This window comes from Protopterus annectens, chromosome 14.part0, assembly GCF_019279795.1.
Source record: "Protopterus annectens isolate FY-2018-M chromosome 14.part0, PAN1.0, whole genome shotgun sequence".
Classification (NCBI taxonomy): Eukaryota; Metazoa; Chordata; order Ceratodontiformes; family Protopteridae; genus Protopterus; species Protopterus annectens.
The window spans coordinates 391,842,220-391,856,344 of record NC_056748.1 but is presented as its reverse complement, the minus strand read 5'-3'; positions in this window follow the sequence as shown (position 1 = coordinate 391,856,344).

Here is a 14,125-nt window from a genome sequence, read left to right as displayed (position 1 = left end):
TAAATAATTTCTATATTTTGATTATTAAAATAAATGCACCAAAATGTTGAGACCATATCAAACTGAAATACAAATCTTTGAAATCTGATCCATCTTTTATTCACATATGGCAAGTAGGGGTGCCACCTTTTCAAATGTCCAAAGTGGGACATTTTTGGAACAGACATCAGATTTTGCAGGGCAATAAATACCCATGGCCAGTACAAAGACCAGAACTTCACTTTTTTGCCTAAATAAAAGCTTATTCTTGTATCAATAGTTGCTTATTCTGTTTCTTATAACATTTAGGTGTTTCAGATACAGAATAACTGTTTTATGCAACTATTACATAAAATATACAAAACTTTTGTTCTAAAATCTCAGAACATTTGCCATTTTTTCAGTTTTTATTTTCAGCACACAACCGCCCAAAGAGGGACTGTCCCTCACAAAATGGAGCAGGTGGTAACCCTACTTACTAACAGAGATACCTCCTTCCGAATGCCTGAAGGCAAAAGTTAATACATAAGAATATATAGGTCAGACGACTGAAATGAATATATGTGCACCATGGATTTTAGTTTTAAAAACATTTGAGTATAGCCTTGTGTTTAGGGAAGGTGTGGCAGTAGTCAAGATGAAATATTTAAGTGAGTAAGAAGACTTGTTTTATTTTTTATGTATTTTAAGTAATAGTTTTATTGGCTAAATCAGGAGTTGAGGATTTAGAAAATTGTGAGACCCAAATCTACAAAGCTGCTGTGAAGGCTCATGGGTCATCACAAAAGCAATAAATATTAAACATAGCTAAGCTGTGTAATCAAGGCAGTCTTGAGTTATGGGCTTAACTGGTGGCAGTGGGGGTGAACAAGGAGGAGAGTTCTAAACTGGTAGCCTTACTATCTTGATCTGGAAAGGCTGAGTCACACTGGTTAATGACTTTCATCTCCTTTTGAGTGGATGGTCTTTAGAAGTACATACAAATCTGTTCCAAATAATGAATGTGATAATTTTGTTTTGATTTTGTACAGTAACCTTAAGTGTACTGGAATACTCGGTTCTTCATTTGAGTTTAAAAACAACCATTGTTTTAAGCAGAAAATGTTTACTCTGCCTAAGATATGTGAAGTATACTTTTAACATGAAGATGAAAGTGACTTCATCAAATGTTGACACTTTTAAAAACTTAAGAAAATTTGGATTCACTAGACAATCTCGAAATACTGAAATGTCAAATTTTAGTATGTCGAGACTGAATAGTAGAAAACCCACATACCTGAATACCCAAAACTGCGAAAAGCACAATCGCAAACATACACACACACACACACACACACACACACACACACACACACACACACACACACACACACACACAGACGCACACACAACTACCTAACTACACTAAAACAAACAAAACAACACACACAAACATAACATAACATAAAAACCCACCTACCCTACCTATAAGCAGGGGGGCAAGCACCCATGCACCCCCCATGTGAGGGGCTGCATCCCCCACATCCCCCTACTTATATATACTAACTCTGAGGTCACACTAAGCACGTCATCATCTCATCATCATCTTTTGTCTGTTCCTGTTAGGGGTCGCCACAGCGGATCATCTGTTTCCATTTCTTCCTGTCCTCTGCATCATGCTCTTTCACACCAACTGCCTGCATGTCCTCTCTCACCACATCCATAAACCTCATCTTAGGCCTTCCTCTTTATCTCTTACCTGGCAGCTCCATCCTTAGCATCCTTTTACCAATATACCCAGCATCCCTCCTCAGCACATGTCCTAACCAACGCAATCTCGCCTCTCTTGCTTCGTCTCCAAACTGTCCAACCTGAGCTGACCCTCTAATATACTGATTCCTAATTCTGTCCATCCTAGTCACACCCAGTACAAATCTTAACATCTTTAACTCTGCCACATCCAGCTCTGACCCCTGCCTTTTCGACAATGCTACCGTCTCCAACCCATATAACATAGCTGGTCTCACTACCCTCTTGTAGACCTTCCCTTTCACTCTTATTGGTACCCGTCTGTCACAAATCACTCCTAACACTCTTCTCCACCCATTCCACCATGCCTGTACTCTCTTCTTCACCTCTCTTCCACACTCACCATTACTCTGAACTGTTGATCCCAAGTACTTAAACTCATCCACCTTTACCACCTCTACTCCCTGCATCCTCACCATTCCTCTACCCTCCTTCTCATTTACACACATATATTCTGTTTTAGCCCTGCTGACCTTCATTCCTCTCCTCTCTAAAGCATATCTCCACCTCTCCATGGTCTCCTCAACCTGGTCCCTACTCTCACTACATATCACAATGTCATCTGCAAACATCATAGTCCACGGGGCCTCCTGTCTAATTTCATCTGTCAACCTGTCCATCACCACTGCAAATAACAAAGGGCTCAAGAGCTGATCCTTGATGTAATCCCACCTCCACCTTAAACGTATCTGTCATTCCCACTGCAGTCCTCACCAGTGTCACACTACCCTCGTACATATCTTATACCACTCTTACATACTTCTCTGCCACTCCCGACTTCCTCATACAATACCACAACTCCTCTCTAGGCACCCTGTCATATGCTTTCTCTAAGTCCACAAAGACACAATGCAACTCCTTCCGACCTTCTCTGTATTTCTCCAACACTCTCAGAGCAAATATTGCATTACACAAACACCACTTACCTGAAACCCCAGATAAATCCACAAACTGCACTGCACATCATGAATGCAGCACCATGATAGCGGATTCGACATTTCCACATTTGACAGTGCAGTTTCGCGTAACTGCACTTTCAAATATTCAGTCTCAAAATACTGAAATTCGACATTTCAGTTTTTTGAGATTGTCTAGTGTATCCGAAAATGTACATATACAGTTCAACTTTCTTGAAAAAAATGGTTAATGCGAAGTACAAATTTGTATTGATTTTTCATTGTATGTATTTGGCTAGGTACTGTATGCCGAGGTGGTATGGCGGTAGCGTTGTTACCTCACAGCAAGAGATTCTCCCGTTCGATTCTCAGCTTGGCTTGGGAGTGCCTTCTGTGTGGAGTCTGCATGTCATCTCCACGGTTGGGTAGCGTTCGAAAGACATCCGTGCGTAAATGGGCATGCCTTCGTCGAAGGTTGGGCATCGAACTGGCACCTCAGCATTTCGTAAAAATCTACTGCCAATCATTAGCGGACCAGACTTCCGCTGTGGCGACCCCTTATCGGGAAAAAGCCAAAAGACAAACAACAACTGTCTTTATCATTAATCCTGGGAGCAAAGTTCTACCCAAAATAACATGAGGAAAAGGAAATGGAGAAACTCTATAAAGAGGCATTTGATAATTATATAATATGTTATATATTTTTTCTTTTCATTGGACCAGTCTATATAACAGTGACAAGTCAGGCAATAGAGAGCAAAAAGTAACCTGACAATTGAGAGTTATCTAAAAAAAAAAATCAAAACCAAAGTATGCAGACAAATTCCTGTTTGAAACATTGTCGAGCAAAGCATCTCTTTTTGGACTCAGTGTTAGTATCTAAATGTGATATATTACTGTATTTTCACTGGATTATTTTATATTGAAAGAGAAATGTATTGCCTCTGTGTGATCTGGTGACCTCACAGGACACATCAGGTACTCAGAATTACTTTTCTTATGATATACATATTAGTCTGCATAATATATAACCATCCTATTCATGCATTCATTTGAATAAAAGACACGAGGAAAGTAATTTCATGATTTTTTTTTCTTTTTCTGAATTGAAAGGAATTTGCAGCTGAAGATTTTAGTGTACTTATTTATAAAGCTGATTGTGTGTGTATTTTTAGATCACTGACATGTCTTCATTAAAAAGACATATATATAGGAGGGTTCTACTTGCATACTTTCTAAACATGTAATCTAAGCATTTTATAATCTAGTGACACCACCAGATATAATTTACTAGGTGAACATTTTTAACCTCTCAGTTCCACTGGGGCTTGCCTAATCCTTTTCATATTTCATTTTTAGGCCCTGAAATGGCATTCCACTCATTGTGTGGTAATGTAATAGATATGGTGTACAATTTTAGCACAAATAACTGTAAAATACGATTGATTCACTACTGACATATGGGGAATTCAAAAAGTGTAATCATCAAAGGTACAGTCACTCTGGAAGTCGGTAACAGCCGTCATCTAAACTTACTTTTGGTTATGCTTGTAATTAAGCACACTTTACCTCTCCCATAATGGATTCAGACACTGCACATAAGTGATGACTCAGGAGTTTTACTGCAAGGCTAAATCATTAATGAAAAGTAACATAAATATACTGTATATGCCTGATATAATCATGGAGGTATCAATTGTAAAGCCAGAGTGTATAAAACATTCTATCTGGGTTCTAAAATTTTATAAGTACTCCATTGTATTGACAACTATTCTATGATTTACTTGTATTATACATTATATTCTAAACTGTATCTCAGTAGCAACATAGAGGTCCGATGCCCATTATATGTTAATTTTGCAAGGCTGGAGACTTCTACTTAACTTTTAACCAAAGTATGCAGACAAATTCCTATTGGAAACATCATACTTTCAGGGGAAAAACAGGAGGGCAAAGGCTTCACAGTAACTCAAAAGGAGTGCTACAAATTTTAACAAAAAAATAAATAATCTATAGAATCTTTCTTGTAAAGTGGAATCATCAAAGGTACAGTCACTCTGGAAGTCAGTAACAACTGTCATCTAAAACTTACTTTTGGGTGTGCTTTTAATTAATGTATTAAACACTTTACCTCTCCCATAATGAATTCAGACACTGGACTTAAGTGATGACTCAGGAGTTTTACTGCAAGGCTACTGCATAAATGAAAGGTAAAATAAATATTCTGTATATGCCTGATATAATCACCAAGGTGCCAGCTGTAAAGCCAGAGTGTGTAGAACATTCTGTCTGGGTTCCAAAATTGTATAAGTACTCCATTGTATTGACAACCATTCTATGATTTACCTGTATTGTACATTATATTCTAAACTGAATCTCAGCAGCAACACAGAGGTCCGATGCCCATTATATGTTAATTTTGCAAGGCTGGAGACGTCTGCTTAACTTTTAACTAAAGTATGCAAATTCCTGTTGGAAACATCATACTTTCAGAGGAAAAACAGGAGGGCAAAGGCTTTACAGTAACTCAAACGGAGTGCTACAAATTTTAATAAAAAATAAATGATCTATAGAATCTTTCTTGTCTGAAATTCATTGTCTGTATGAGTCTACTAAACAGTTCAGGACTGCATTTCAAAAAAAAAAAAAGAATAAAGACTTCACTTGGAAAAAAAAGAACAAAGTCTAGTAATACTGAAATAGTAAATACATATTTCACCAGCGATTCCTGCGTATAACTTCTGAGTCTAAGTCACCAGTGCTGCAACATTATATTTCTTATTTTATTTTTCTAAGAAATAATGCAGCAACATGCATCTGTAATTAATTTTTCCATATCACATGCTATGTTTCTGTCTTAGCTTCTAAACTGACCACAAAATGTTAAGAATGTATTTCCACATCTTTAGCTTTCATTATTTTCATAGAACATCTTCTAGGGTCCTTCCAACTGTACCATTATGTGCTGCAGTAAATAATGAAATAGTATTAAAGTTTCAGACACAACAGCAGTGGTGTATATTTTTAGAACTTCAGTCATCCCAGTACATGTAGGGAAACAAACATGCTGAGGCACACACACTCATGTGTGTGCATTTTATATATTGTGTCTATGTCATATACTTTTTTTTCCCAATAATTTTTATTTTCGTTTTACATTTGCAAAAACCATACCCATTCCATATTTACAAAATGACCATATTTGCATGTTATACATTGTGGATAAAGTAGAAACATGTAGGTCATACAACATACCTAATTACAATATATACAAAGATGCTTTCCCAGTTAGTGTCTATGTCATATATTTAAATGATAAGAAAAAGATATCCCTCTTATTTAAATACTGCCTTTATATTTGTCTCTGTCACTCTGTTCTTCCGCTAATCATTGTATATTATTGTCTGTAATGGAAAGTGTTCTTAAGCTGCTATATGCATACATGTATTATACATATGTATGTAATAATATTGCCATTTTAATATAAATGTGGTATCACCCATTTAAGAAAATGTCTGTGCCATAATCATTGCTAATGTTTTATGCTGTACTCCCATGCTTGTAATAAGGTTACCTGATTCCTGAAATCTAGACTGAATGCTAATATTTCTGAGATCATCCTCACTAGAAGCAGTCTGTATTTTGAAGCACCACCTGACATAGTACTAAAAGTGGGATATTCTTAATGTAAGAAAATCAGGAATCCCTTCACTCTATGCCACAACAAGGAATTTGAAAATGTTCAGAGATAGTTGCCATAACCAAAAAAAATCCCATATTATCTTGCAAAGCCCTTGTTTTACTGCATTTAAAATGATTACTGTTAGCATACTGAATGTCTCTTGCCATGAAGAAGTTTAACCCACCACCAGAGCCATTTGACTTCTCAAAGCCATTTTTGCTGGCCTGCCTAGAGACAGAGATTTGCATGATTACAGATAAACATGAAATGAGAAGGAATTGAAAGAAATCAGGTAAACACCTTTTAGTATATTAATAGCAGACAAGTTGAGACTATATACAGCTCCTTTGCATTTACAGGGAAGACATAGTGTTATACATGAGTCAGTAATAAGTAAACTCAGAGAACATTTTATGACAAAAAGGAATATAATACATGAGAGGGTGGGCATGGTTTCACAGATGTATACAGGCATAGGTCAAGTATATAATTGTGAGATGATTGTATCAACCAGAAGAGTATCATCTGTCCAACCCACCTAGGGCCAATTTAGAGTGTCCAATCCACCTACTGCATGTCTTTGGGATGTGGGAACCTCTTGCTGGCTGCACCACCGTGTAGCTGGCTCAAACTATTACCCTTTGCTGGCACCATAAACTAGTGTCCCACCCCCTCAGCTCTTCAAGTGAAGAGCCAAAAGCAAAAAAAAAGCACTTTCTATTAATGCTTATTACAGATCCATGTCCCCCACCCTAGCTCTTCCACTGAACAGCAAAATAAATAAATAAATGGCAAGCCAACCATGTGGCCACATGCACAACACCACCCCACCCTGATCAGCCATTCAAATCTTGTTTCTGTGCCCTTTCTTCAACCCTCCTCCACTGCATTAAAACTTGAGTGCTATAACTCTCCATGTGTGGTCTAAACTGTAGCAACTGTTTGCTACATTTTTAGCAAACAATTGTTACAGTTTATACCCTGCCAACGTGGAGCAGTACGACACTCGGGTTTTAGTTTTAAAAAAAGTCTTATAACCTCTATCAAACTGCTTGCTATAAATGTAGCTAACAGTTGCTACATTTTATACTCTGCCTGCATAGAGTGCTACAGCAAAATCCTTATAAACTGTAGTAAACATTTGCTACAGTTTATATCCTGCCTGCACAGAGCACTAAAACACTCAGATTTTATTTAAAAAAAAAAAAAAAAAAAAAAGCGAGAGTTTTTATTTTTACTTTTAAACTGTAGTAAGCAGTTGCTACAGTTTAGGCCACACAGAGCATTACATTGCTCTAGCTCAACTGCAAATGCAATTTTGGCTTTTAAAAGCTGGTACTGCTTTAGAGATCAGAATTGGCAGATCGTGCCCCCCAACAGTTTGCACCTGCGTCAGTTACCCCTCTTGCCCCTCCATAACTATGCAACTGGTATCATCTAAAAGAAAAGTGTGATTTTGATGACACTAAGGATGAGCAAATAAGAGACAGAATTGTGACTAGGCTGGCTGAAATAGAATGTTTCAGCAATTACAGCTTGACGTTAGTCTAACTTTAGAAAAACAATAGAAATAGCCAGAAAGGCTGAATTGGTGAAAGGGCAGAATAACTGAAGTATAAAGCAAATTTAATGTTGCACGTTCCATAAAAAGTATAGTGTGACTCAGACTAAGTGAATATCCAAGAAGCAGAGTGAGATTTCGCCCTGCAAATGTACGAGCTATGACCATTACCATAGTTAGTCGCAGAAGTATGCTGTGTGTGGCAGAAGGTATAATCAATGTAAAAAAATTTGCTATTTTCCTAAGGTTTGTAAAATCAAGCAAGTTAGAGACTGCTACTGAAAATGTTAATAGAACTAAAAATAATGTACAAAAAAATAATTTTAGGTTCAGTTAATACTATAGCAGATATACAAACTGACCTGCAATTGAATATACCAATACATGGAACAGCTGAGAGTCTTAAAATAGTGTCCAATATTACTTTGATATTAAGTAGTACATATAAAAGTATGTCATAACATCTTCAGTTGCATGAGGTAGAGATAATAATTCATAGCCCATTGAGGCAGATTCAAGTGTTTTGGCAAATTTCTTGCCATGTCTGAGTAGAAAGGGCACAAGTCTGAGTTTTGAGTCTATGTGTTGAATGGTCCCTGCATAAATCTGCTCAGCACAGCTATGACATGCAAAATAGGTTTAATAGCAAGGACAAATTAAGTCAGTCTAGAGATGTTTGGTGATGTTGACCTGTTTGAATAAGAGGACAGTTAAAATCAAATTAAAATCCACTGTTGTGCCATATGTCTTACACAGAAAAGGATGCCATTTCATTTGTCGGGAGAAGAAAAAAAAAACTGAAACAACTGCAAAACCTTGGCATTACTGAAAGTTTTACTGAACTGAATGAGTGGTGTGCTCCTGGTTCCAGTAACCAAAAAGAATGGTTGCATGAAAATCTGTGTTGACTTAAAAAGACTCAGTGATGCTGTTGCGCTTGAAGGTTTTATATTGACAACATCAGAAGATATAGCACCTAACCTAATAAATGCATAACTGGTCTTTAAACTGGTTGCTTGTAGTAGTTTCTGGTAAATTCCATTCGACATAGAAAGCCAAAAGCTAACAACTTTCATTACCCCATGGGGTGATTTTGTTTTAAAAGACAGCACTTTGGTATCATCAGTGCCTGACTACAAAATAACTTTATTAAGGGTCTAGATGGTAGTGGTGGTGTTATGGATGATATCTTGCTGTTAGGTTCATCAAGCAAACTCGTTATTCAGTGTTAGAGTGCTGTAAACAGTCAAAATCACAGTTCTTAAGCTTAATCAAGACAAATGCTGCTTTAATAAATCAAAGCCTGCATATTTGGGCACCATAAATGATTTAATAATATCACACCAGATGCAAGTAAAATCCTAGTAATTGCTGAGTTGCAGGTGCTGTCCTGTGTAGCTGAAATTAAACAAAACCAAGGCAAGATCAACTATTTGGACAACTTTGTAGCACACAGTCCTGCACTCTTTAACAGACTTGGTAAAGAAGAATATGCCATGGTCTTGGATCATGTGAATCTGTGCCATAATTGAGGCCTACAGAAACATGTGGACAGCACTGCCTGAGACCAAACCCTCAGACTTCTATGTCTCCTACTTGAGAACAACTACTTCAGATTCAGTGACACCTACTACAGGTGATGGGCACATCAATGGCCCCTAGCCTGGCAAACACAGCCCTCAGTAAATGGGAGAGTGAGTGCATCTCCAATCAATACTTCCAACATATGGGCTGCTACTTTAGATTTATAGATGACATTTTGTTATAAGCTGGAATAGCAGTGAAGAAAGTCTCCAAGAATTCTTCAGTTATAGTAACAGTTCTGCCACTTTCCTAAAATTCACTACAGCCCACAGCCAAGAAACAATCCATTGTCTAGATCTCAATATTAGCAAGACTACCTCTGGTAACCAACTCAAAAGTGACCTATATAGAAAACCCACCAGAGTCAACCTACTCCTGCACTGCAGCAGCTTGCGTCCACTCATCACCAAAAAAATAAAATGCTCAAATCCCAAGGGCTTAGAATGGGTAGAGTGGCAAAAATAACTACAGGAATTCACTAGGAACATGGCTGAACTTGAGAGAGATGTTTGTAACCAGAGGATACAGTAAAAAAACTCATTAGGAACATCCTCAGTCCCATTGTCCAAGACAAGACCCTGGATCCTACCTACCCAAGGTAACTACCAAAAGACAGGAAATCAAACTTCAACGAAAACCAGATCATGCTGATTCTCACATACCACCCACTACAAAGAAATCGTCAGTGTCATCAAGGAGAACTAGATCATCATCAGTAACAACTCCCTGAATAAAATACTACCAGTCAAGCCACAAATAACCATCCAAAGGAACAAAAGCGGCAGGGACTATGTTGAGAGTTACAAACCCGAGCCCCCCTTCCAACCTCCCATTTGGCACTTTCAGCTGCGGCCCGCCAGATTGTAACTATTGCAAATACATGAGCAAACTCCAAGGCATTTACTATCCCAGTACCAGGAAATACTATTCAAGTAGACAGTAAGGAAACTGTAACACAAACTGTAGTCTACCAAGCACAATGCCACCTATGCCAAGCCTTCTGTAGTGGAAAAATGATCAACAAACTAAAAACAATAATAGCTAAACACCTCACCAATATTCATCACAACCCCACCAGTGCTCTATCCAAGCATGCCAACGAGAATCCTGGACACAATACATTCAACTTCCATATCATCGGCCAGACCCCACAGAAAGAACTTCAAGGTTCTCTCAATGACCTGTTGGAAAAAGAGAACTCCAGTAGCAAATTCAGTTGGAAGCCTGCAGATCCACGGGATTTATCATCAGCACCTCTGTTAGCAGCATCCTAAACCTCAGAAAATTGGGCCACCACTCCTATTACTAAACTCAGTAACTGGCTCAGTACCATCAAAACTTCACTGACCTGTGGTTCCACAAACTTGACAATGGAAAAACATGGACATGTGGTTTTGGGTTGTATACTCTATGCACACCTGTACAATTTGTCATATTTGTTTGGTACATTGCTTTACTTTACTTTTTTTTTATTTATTTAAGGTCCTCCCCATGATACTTCTGGCTTAAATCAGTACTATCTTAAGCCCCCAAATAAGCAGAACTTGAATAATATAAGTGTATATTTTCTAGACTTTTTCAGAATTTACTAATGGAAATGGTCCCACAAAACCTTGAACACCCCCAAAAATGCTAATTTGTATGGCTAAAACAAATAGCTACACACACCTTCTCACTCACCTAACCCCACTAAAATAGATTTTACTGACACCCTGGCTGTTCCATAAGAGCTGGTTACTCTTATGGTTAATTGTAATTAGCTTCATACATTCTCTCTGATTTTGTTTGAACTGGTTCCACAATTTGTTTAATATTTTTTTAATTTTATGCATAGTTTAATATACAGTTTCACTGTACACTAACTTTATATTTTCTGGAATTTTTTTTCAGGATTTATTCATTAAAATGGTCCCACAAAGCCTTGAAACACCCTCAAAATAATGATTATTTGGAAAGCAGAAACAGTTGACTACATATCCCTTCTATAACAATGACGTACTGGCACCCACATGGTCTCAATTTAAATTTAAAGTATACTGGAAAACAGGCTCCTATCTGGGCTGGGAAGAAACAGGAGATAAGACATAAACAACTTTATCCACTCCTAGACGTAATGCATTTCTACCTGTCCTTTATGGTTTCCATTTTTTTATTTTTTTTGGCCACAGTTTCAATACTGATTCATATTTCTCATTTCTTTTTTGTCTGTATTATTTTATTTTTAAGCAGGGAAAGAAGGAAACAGGAAATCACTGGACTGACTTTGTTTCTATAAACAGTGCAGATTATCAGACACCAAGCTTTTTTTTTTTAAAGGGAATAAAATGGGACATAATAGTCTAATTCCTTCCACCTTAAGGCATGCACATAGCTACAGCCACAGAACCACAAGGATTCGATCTAAAATTATAATTTCAAAAAATCAGGAACGTATTTTCACTGGACAGTAACAGCAGATAAAACAAATCACAAACAACTGAATGTTTCCACTCCTTAACGTGTTGAATTTCGACTAGGCTCTACTAGCACTTCATGATTTACACACTGTTTGGTGTTAATCTTATTTTCAAACAAGAATCCTTCTAAAAAGAGACATTGCAAATATGAGCTTGATACTATGTCTGGACATAGTACAGACTTTCTGGCACCAAATAGCTGCAGCGAATAAGATAAGGCACAATAACTTAACTTGTTTTTTTCCACCCTAAGGCATGGATGTAGCACCAGCTGCAAAACAGTATGGCACACTAACATTGACCCTTAATCATTTTCAACCTGGAACAGTACTAAAAGAATGGGAACAATATACCACACATATGGCACCAGCAGATAAGTGTTTTAAGTGGAGCAGTGCTGGTAGACTGCATAGTCCACATCAACTGTTTTACTTTAAAAGCAAGAAATCTTTTCACCCAGGTATTCACACTGTCATTATGCTACTTAAGGCTTGTAGGCATCTTCCTCCCATACCCACACACTAACTTAGTCCACCACAGCTCCCCAAGATAACATGGTTTATTTTGATCGGTTTAGAGAGTAGACAGAACTTTACAAGCTAATCTGTGTTCCTGGGTTGTGTCCACAGACCCCTGACCAAACCAAAAAAACCTCAGCATCCCACATCAGATATACAAAAAGGTTACCCCCTCCAAAGTTAGCTGTAATACAAACTACGAACCCACTTGCAAATAAGGCACGGGCTTCAAAATTATAACATATTACAGGGCATTTTACATAGATATGATAGGACCAACAAAGTATACTCTACAGTCCTTTAAAATAACACACACAAATTCATCCAAAAGATGATGTGGCACTCCAATCCTGACCCTGTTTCCACTGGTGCCTTAAGGCTCACAGCATTGGTTTTAATTTTTAAATAATTCAGACAATGAAGTATATTTGCCACAAAAAAATTAAGATGTAAAAATAAACAGGCCAAATTCAACATTTTAGTACCCGAGCCATACTAAACCTGATCTCTTTCCATAGTTATTACCCTAGTCAATATGATAAGGCCAAAACTTTTTACTTTCCATTCTTTTCTAAAACGTCGACATATATCAACCACAAAACCATGCTGCACATTGTATCCCAGCTCCAAGTCCACCAGTTCCCTGTGTTTTCACAGCCTCTATTTTTTGTAAAGATTTTAAATCCTTTTGATACTTGATTCTCTATGGTTTGTATTTGTATATTTTTAACAGCTACCGCACGCAGATCTAATGAAGCTCCAACTAAGGAGAAAGTGCTGATTTTTTTATAGTGTTTTTTCTAGAGATGCACAATTAGGACATTTCTAAAAAGTCTTAAAATGGAAACTCTCTAACTACAGTCGGACCAGAAAGCCAAAGGACAAGATGATTTTAAAAAAGATTGTTGTAATCATGTACATGTATGTAATCATGGAGATCTTATATGATATTTTGTGTGTAACATTACTCATGAGGGCAGGGAATATTTTCAAAAGGTATCTGCCTATCTGGCTGCCACTTCACCATTGTCACGCCCACAGGGGAGGCAATCCCACAAAAAAAAAACACTTTTTTATTAATAAAAGCAGAGTAACCTACTCAATTAATCCGTAATTACACAGTGGTTGTTTGACATGCTGAAAAGGAATAATAACTTTTTAAACCTACTGGAGGTCTACTGGTGATTTTTTTACTACACAAAAACTTGGGAGAGACTACTTCAAGCAATTGCCTAACTAAGAACATTATCTACCACTTTGACTGATAAGATCTATCACTGTGTTTTTAAGATCAACATGGGAAAACCTGCAAAATATTTACCTGAGAGTGATTTAATAATTTTTTCTAAGCACAAATATTGTCTGGACCTGGTAACTGATAACTGACATCTCTAAAAATCTGATAATCTGAAAAAAAAACTGACAAAACAAATCTCAGTACATTTGGATAACAAGACAATATTAAGGAAATCACTACACAAGTGACACTTTAATATGTGGTCCCACTTTTTTGGTAAAAGACTTTATAAGATCACCACTTAAAATTTGTATAATTTGTACTGGGGTTCAACAAGTGACAGTCATTTGCCTCATGGCTGAGTAATTTTTGCTTTTTTCTCGAGCTTTGCCTGTGCCAGTTATAGGTGCAGGCATGATGACTG